At 53.5% G+C, this 8,277-nt stretch overlaps 1 protein-coding gene across 1 annotated transcript in view; it reads right to left on the bottom strand.

Annotated features, from left to right (window-relative positions):
* The window catches only part of CPT1A (carnitine palmitoyltransferase 1A), a 45,253-nt gene extending 36,982 nt beyond the window's left edge, over window positions 1-8,271 (bottom strand). The window contains exon 1 of the mRNA XM_006911000.3: window positions 8,161-8,271. The gene's annotated coding sequence lies outside the window, so the exon portion shown is untranslated. The remainder of the gene's footprint in view (window positions 1-8,160) is intronic.
* Between the last annotated feature and the right edge of the window lie 6 nt (window positions 8,272-8,277).

The following is an 8,277-nucleotide window of genomic DNA, read 5'->3' as shown; positions in this document are numbered from 1 at the left end:
CCAAGGTCGTTCTCCCTGTCCCCTCGGCCAGGCTCCCCTCAATTAGAGCAGCACTCTGCTCAGCCTTTGAACTGTGGACCAGAAAAGGGAGTTCTAGGGAAAGTAACCTCACAGGGTGATCTGATCATCGATTCCTACCTGGGCAGGTCATGGTGGGCAGTCACAACTCAGGCCTATAATCTTTTAGTGAAAGGTTTCATCTTTGTCTTAAGCAAGCCTTGTCGGTTACTTAGTATCTCATCTAAGTCAACACACCTTTGAAATAAGTAACCACCCTGGAGAGAGAAAGTGAGCTCAGAACCTTGTTAACCACCCCTCCAGGTGGGGCCTCCATCTGACTCACCAGACGTGATTTCTGTACTGGGAGAAAGTAGAGATTGCCTCACAGTGCCATGTTCTTTCTTCTGTCCCCTCCTTAATCTCAAATGCACAAAAGAGACTGCAAAAAGTGTCATTCTCTGGAGCACCTGACATCTTGTTCCCCGGCATAGGGCGTCCGTTTGGCTCAAATAATCTCTTAATAAAAATTCTCTACAGGTTTGGACGTTTCTTACATCAACAGAAACCACATTCCCCAAACACGAGGATTCTACCCCATACATGGAGCAATGTCATCTGCCCTCGCCGACCGATGACTGTCACTGTGTTATTCGCTGCATCTCCCAACATCATTTTTAAGCTGCTCCGGGACGGGCAACCTTGTTTGAGTCTGAATCAAATCATGAGGCCCACAGACATTTCTCCAACACCGAATGTCAAAGGAACAGTTCTGGTGGGAAACGCAGCGACATCACGTTCACTTTCAGTAAGAGCACCTTAATTTTTAATAGCTTTGCCCAATGCCCCCCCGCAAAATCCTCGGCCAATCACCTGGTCTGTGCTGTGTTTCTCACCTGTGTCCACTTTGTCGTTTTTCACAATCAATTCCTTTTTAACCTAAAACCTTCGAGATCAGAGGCCTGCAAAGCCTAATGCTGGCCACGTGATCAAGAAGCCATCCGTAAGACGGGTCTGTGCTGGCCGACCCAGCTGGGATGCCATCCCCCCTGTGCCCCGGGTCCCGAAACCATTGACGAAGGGAGGTGAATGACCATCATAATGCAAAGGGTGGTGCCAGACTTCAAGACGTGCCCCGGGAACTGAGATGTAGAAACCATTTCCCTGACATAAAACAAACAGGAAAACTTGCCATGTCACGAAAATGGTCTTTGTAAGAAACCGAAATGCGTAACTAAGTTTTGTGCTGTCAGGAGTCTTTCAATCTAGCTTTGAAAATCAATGGATCAAAAGATAATCTCCCAGTATCTACGGATGCTGTAGGGCAGTAGATACCTGTATTGGTAGGTAGATGGGCACACAGATGAACTTTTGTGCTATGAACAATGACGATACAAAATATTCTTTCTACTAAATTCTGGCATCTGCCAGACCATGTTCCTGTTTTAGCTTCGTTAGACATTTAATTCCCACTGGAACCCCAGGACATATGTACTACTGCTCCTAATAAGAAAACCAAGGCGAGGCTTGGCCAAGGTCATTGCTAGCAAACAGCAGAAGTGGGACTCAGGTCCAACTCCAAAGGTCACGTGCTCACCTACCAAGTGAAAGGGTAGGCAGTCTATGCTAACGATTCCACTTAAGACTTCTAAAGTTACAACACAGATACAAAATCAGGTGCCTCTGTTGTAACCAAAACATGCGAATGTAGCCAGCAATAAAATACAGTAACTACAACTCTAAAATTATCCGCATGCTCATCTTCCCACTGGAATTGCACCATTCACAGGCACAGAGTGGCAGGCCCTGCCTCCCGCGGACGCTCAGCCGACAGACAGCAGGCCAACTCAAGTAGTGGGGACGCCAACAACTGTGCTGGAAACCTTGGAAGAAGGGGCAGCTTAGTGCAGCACGAATGCCAGGCAGGGCCTCCAGGAGCACAGCCCGTGTCCCCTTTCGGGGAGAAAGACAGGCTGGAGGACACTTGGGCCACCACCCCTGGGAAAACTCCCGAGAGACACAGCACGGAGAGAATCTGGAGCGCCATCTTTACCAGAGGGCAGAGCAGTTATCACTCACAACATCTTCTCCTGAGGTCTGGTGACCAAGGCGTGGGAGTGTCCCATTTGGCGCGTTGTCCCCCGGGACGGGCCCCAAGGTGGGGCAACCACATCCCTGTCACGCATGACTGCCAAGGAGGCACCCAGGCTGGCCTCGGCACTGCTGTCCAAAGCCTATCTGGGAAAGTACCAGGAAGGTTCTGGAAGGGAGTCACCAGCCCAGGGGATTTCCCTGACACCTGCCCGTGCAGCAACACTGGTGGCTCTTCGCCGGTCCCTCCTTGTTCTTCAGTGTTCACTATTCCTTCTGTGACACAGCCGATCAGGACAAGAAGGTAGGCGCGGGCAAAAATGAGCGGTAACAAAGAAATGAAGAAACGGCCCCCCTCTACCGGTGTGTGGGCGCACATCACCCCGCGTGCTCTCCGTGAGCCCCGTCGTCAATGACAGGTGCGTGTGACACTAGTAATTGCGCTCTGCGGTTTTTCAGCAAGTGCGTACGCACATCCAAACTGTTATTTCCCGCACCTGATGGAGGCATCTTAGAAGCAAGACTGTGAGACTCAAAACTCACTCGCTGTTTCTGGGGACGGGCGGAGGCTTCACGTCCAAGGAGATGCAGGAACTTTCACTTACGAAGCGTTGTCTCTCGAATTCATGACTGAGCGTGCGACACTTGGCATTATTTAAACTGGCCAAGTGGCTGATTTCCTGCAGCGAATCGTCTTATAATAAACTATGTGTATTTGTAGAGTGAATGTGTTGAGTCAAGGCAGGTTATAAAGGGAATTCTGAATCATTACGCTTTTTTTCACAGTTCTCGAAAAACAACACGGCTTCTGCCTGCCGACACGCCATGAAAATAAAACGAACTCGAATCTAAGCCTCATATTGTACATTGACACGTACCGGGTGATCAGATAAATAGAGAAATGAGGTCTTGGCCAGAATTGGGGAGAGGTCACCGAGGGTCACGTTCTCATAAAGGAAACACCGTCCTGGCGACCCTGACTCCCAGCGCTGCCTACTCAGGCCCACGCAGAAGAAAGGGCTTCCTTGCCCAGGGCTGCAACCACAGGACTGCGGGCTGCTGGGGGAGGCGTGTGCCCACCCGAACGGGTCCCTGAACCTCTCCTCATCCCAGGGTGCTGTTCCCACAAATGCTCCTAAAACCATGGGGGTGCCCCATATTCCCCTTTGCACCCAGAAGTGCAATGAACTTATCAAACCACACCTTCCAACCCGGGGAAAGCAAAGTGCTGTCACATCCATCGAAGCTGCCCACAGCCATGGCGCTGTTTGCCAGCACCTGCATTCATCGCGAACCCTCGAAACTACGCTCACATCTGGCCTCTCACTGGGTCCTCATAAAAGCCCCGTGTGACAGAATGACAGGTGTCAGAGGCACCGCTTCACAACGAGGACATGGAAACCGAGGCACGTGCATGGCTGACTCAGCATCACGTCCAGTGGGCACAGGGGTGGGTGATGCCAACACCGCACCCCGGCCCTCTGCCTGCACAGCGGCCTGGGGAGGCAGCCAGGAAAAGGAGGGGGCACAGGCTTCGGAGAACACAGATCCCAGGTGAAACTCCAGCTCTGCTACTTACTCATTTGTGTGTGTGTCTGTGTGTGTGTGTGTGTGTGTGTTTGTGTGTGTGTGTCCCCTTGAGCAAATGTCATCACCTTTCACAAGATCTGTCTCCTGGTATGTAAAGTACAGATGCTCCTTGACTTACGATGGGGTTACATCCCAATAAGCCCCTCGTTAAGTTGAAAATATCATTTAGTCGAAAATGCATTCAATATGCTGAATCTACCGAACATCAGAGCTTCCCTAGCTTAGCCTGCTTACAACGTGCCCAGAACAAAACGTCCAAAAAACACTGGGGACACATCGGTTGTTGACATTCGAGACCCGAGGCGGATGGGGAGCTGTGGCTCGTGGCCGCTGCCCAGCCTCAGCATCCGCCTGCCGCCAGTCCAGGAAAAGAGAAAAACAGAAAATTCGAAGGGCAGCCTCTATGGAACGTGGATTGTTTCACACCATGGCAAAGGCGAAAAATCCTGAGTCAAAACATCCTGAGTCAGGGACGTCTGTATGGCCACACGTCACGGCAACGGGAGGAGGACAAGTGCCGGGCCCAACCCGGCATGAGGTCTTCACTGCGGGAACTTTCTCTGTTCTTTCCCAGAGGTAGCTCGTGCTGCACACCGGCCTCGGAGAATGCAAACTTCCGCCCTTCTTCCCACGCCCCGACGCCCGGGTCTGACGCCAGGTCTGAGGCCTCCACTACTAGTCCGGGACACGTAACTTTCCGCGGTGTTGCGGATTTATTTTTAGTACACCTGGTTAGACCTCGCATTGCCCAACAAGGTGTGCTTGTAAAAACTGGACATCAAAACGGCACGCGTTAAATATTTTTAAAGGGCAGTAGAGGACCTGACATTTGGGAAAATCGGTGATAAATGCATAATTTTATAAACGAAAGAATTCACAGAAAAAAGCAAAGTTTGACTTAGAGCCTATGACCGTTTCGTAAAAGCAAGGTTATTTTGTTTTTATTACAAACACGTATTTCTTTTTAAATTAAGAGGCAAAAGAGCCTAGAGAGAGGGAATTAATCCAATGTCCCTGTCCTCACAGAGCTTCCTCCAGGGACTCATAACACGGAGTGCTGATTGCTGAGCCTGTGGGGGACCCCACAGAAAGCCGGGACTGGCGGGAGGAGGGGTCGCTGACCCCTTGATTTGGAGAAGGAACGAAGCTGCTGGTCTCTAGTCCACACATCCCTGACCACTGCTTCTTGCTTCCCTCCCACGGACTTCCTGTGCCCCAGAAAACTCCCGCCTTAGGGGGCTCGAACATTCTGCTCTGGCTCATGGAAACAGGGAGGAGCCATCTGGGAAGAATAGCAGGTGGGGCGTAGCGGACGTTCTGGAAGAATCCAGGGGGAACCTCAGGTTTCTGGGATGGATGGGTGAACCACACGTGGGCAGTCCAGGAGATTCCTTTCCGTTTGAGAATTGGCCCACAACCCTCTGTGACCACCCTACCCTACAACCCGAGAGGCAGGCCTCACTCAGCAGCACTTCAATCATTAACTTCCAAGAGCAGTCCGGGACATTAAGAACGAGCCACACAAAAAAGTAAAGGTGGACACGTCAAGTTGTCCTCAGTTCAGGGCCTGCTGGGAACACAAGGTCCACCTAATATTTGCTTAGGGTAGAAGGTGAAGTTCACAAAAGGCAACAAAATATTACAATCCAACAAGCAGAAAACATTCCTTACTTGTATTAAGTAAGTTTGTTGTTTTTTTTTTAAAGCATGCCCCATACAGTCTAGACTGTTTCTAGAATCATCAGAGTAACTGTTAACAGCGGTGGCTTCTGGAGAGGGCCAGCTCTGCCCAGTACTCCCACATGCACCGCATTTCCCTCTGTACCCAGTGCTTGTCTTACTTATTTTTAAAACAGAAAGGTCCTCGCTGGACTTGAACCTGGCTCAAGCCACAAAATAGAGGCCTCGTTACAGTATGAGGCAGATTCTCTCTGAAACACACTTTAAACATACTAGCTTGAGCCACAATTTTCTTCTCAAAAGCACCAATTCTTCCGGAATTCCAGTCCGGGCTTCCACCGGCAAGAGCACTCTGGCCTGCCAATAATAACCAGGAGAGTGACTAAACATTTTTTCCAACAAAGGAAAAAATAGTGCTCGCGATCAAGATACAGAACCAGCCGCGGGCCAGAGCGTTTCCGGCTCCCACCTTCCCACCGCCTTTGCAGTTCAGGCTGCGTCAGAACAGCCCGCTTGGAACGCGTCCTCGCAGGCTCCGCCAGCAGCGGCGCCCCGCGCGCTCCGCCCTCCCTCCCCCACCGCGCGCGGCAGTCACGTGACCGCTCAGAAAAGTAGGGGAAAGGTTACCGCGAGCCCCGCCCCCGGCCTGGCGCGCCCGGGCCGCTCAGATCCTGTTCCACCAGCAGTGCCCGGGGAGACCTTCCGGAGCTAGCTGGCGCGCGTCGCCGGCCCTGCCGCCCCGGCGACAGTGTGCGAAACGCAGCGCCTCTTCGTGGGAAGGCCGAGTTCTGCGTGGTCAGCCTTGGGGGCAGTTAAGGGCTTACTGCGCCTGATGACATCACACAGCAGAAACCCAGCACCTCGTCCCCGCGAGCCTGAAGCGCGTCCGGAAGGGGCTCGCTGCAGATGCCCAGGGAAAAATTAATGGTGTTTCTATGAATGGGCACGCGGTGCTGGGATTGCGTAAGCGCGGGCCCTCGCCCCAGGACTCCCTGGAGGGCCCAGTTTGACCGCTCGGTGACCACTGGTCCCGGCCAGGGCCAAGGGCGGCAGCCACGCCAAGTTTCTTCCCGTCGTCTCCGGGTTGGGCCGCTTGTTTTCAGAACAAACTCGAAAGATTATTTTGGTCTGTGCATGATGCCAGTTTCTGCCACTCTGATACAAAGGATGTGCACTCCTAAAGACGGCCCCGTTTTGTCTGATTCCAACAGCTGTTCGGATGGAGATCAGTGTGCAAGGTCAGGTCTAGCCACTGCAGCTTAGGAAGGAAACCGGTTATTTGCATTCGAAAAGAGCCCCCGGGGCGCACAGAAGCAGAACACTCCAAATGCGGCGTTCAGTTCCTATCACACACACGCCCTCGCTGCGCGACTCGTGTTATCAGCATTAATGTCCTCGTATTTACGTCACACTCCCTGCAAATCGCCTTAAATAATTTGGAAAGGGGTTGAGCGATGGATAAATTAAAGACCAGTAAGTTCGGCCATTTTTTTTTTTTCCATTTGATTTGTGGTGTAGAAGGAAACAAACATGCTTGAATATCTGGAATGACCAGAAACAGGACGCTTGTTGCAAGAAAATAGTGTAAAGAAATACAAGTTTCAAAAGCTTAGATTGGTTTTCATTGTGTTCGGTAACTTACAAAGTTACCAGTTTCCTACCAAAACTTCCTTTATTTTAATAATACATGGAGTGGAGCATAGAGGGCCTAAAGCATATTCAGAGTTGAGAATTTTAAATCTGTTCTGTATTCAACCTGGTTAATTACTTGGGATTTTTAACTTTCGGCGTTAAAAAAAAAAAAAATCAGCCCTCATTTTGGTTCCCTTCGGCTCCAATAAAAGCCAGCTACCGTTTTACGTTCTGAAGACGCTGACCCACAGCCTTTTCCAACAAAACGAAAGAAGCTGGCTGTTGTCTCGCGGAGGGAGCTGGGGTTAGGGAATGGCCGCATCAGGGTCGCAGGCCAGGTTCGTCCGGGCCTGGTCACGTGACGCCCCCCCTACTGGCGCTGCAGCTCCGGGGTCCCAAACGACCTTGGGCAGGTTCTTCTCGCCCACCCTCCCTGGACCCCGAGAGGCAAGGGAGAGGGTGCGGGCACTCGCAAGCTGGGGCCCCGGCCCAGCGCCCTTATCCCGCGCCAAGGGCGTGTCCCGACTGGTGCACTGCGGACGGGGTCAGCCGCGCGAGGTCCGAGCGCCCCTTGGCTCCTTCGGGGGACTATCGTATCCGCAGACCTAAGCCATTCCGGGCAGGGCAGTTGCATCATAGGGAAGAATGCCGGTGGCCCAAGTGGCCCCAGGCCGGAGGCACCCGCGAAGCCCAGGGAACCAAGCATCCTCCGCCTCCTGCACTGTACCTGCCTGCGGGTCGACCGACCCTCGGGCTGACCCCAGACCCAATCCAGTCCTGGGGAGGCGGGTGAGATGGGGCGGGGAAGGGACCCGCAGCCTGACAGACCCCGGGCCGGAGGCATCTTGCCAAGTCTGGAGGGTAGGGCATCCCTCCCGCTGGCGCACGGGACCTGCCCACGAGCAGACCGACCCCATTGAGGATCCCCGGACCCAAGCCACTGTGGGGGTGGGGGGTCCCCACTCTGCTCCGGCTTCTCTATTGATCCGCCGTCCAAGGGGGATGCTGGGGTTCTCCTCTGCGCCCACCTCCGGCGGCGGCCCCCCACCCTCCGCCTGGGTCTGGGTGCCCCGCAGGCCCCCGCGCGCTCCTGGCCCTCGAGTCCGGCACAGCCCGCAGGGCGGCGCCCATCAGCCTTCCCGGAGGCTCTCGGCCTGCGCCCGGCCTTACCAAGTCCGGGAGCGGATGCGCGGCGGCGGCAGTGGAGGCGGCGGAGTGAGCGAGCTGCGATCCAGCACCGGGGGCTGGAGGGCCGCGGGCGAGGCCTGCTGCACCGACGCCGGCTGC

This window comes from Pteropus alecto, unplaced genomic scaffold (assembly GCF_000325575.1).
Source record: "Pteropus alecto unplaced genomic scaffold, ASM32557v1 scaffold43, whole genome shotgun sequence".
Classification (NCBI taxonomy): domain Eukaryota; kingdom Metazoa; phylum Chordata; class Mammalia; order Chiroptera; family Pteropodidae; genus Pteropus; species Pteropus alecto.
Note: the sequence above shows the minus strand (reverse complement) of the source record. Positions and strands in the feature narration are given on the sequence as shown.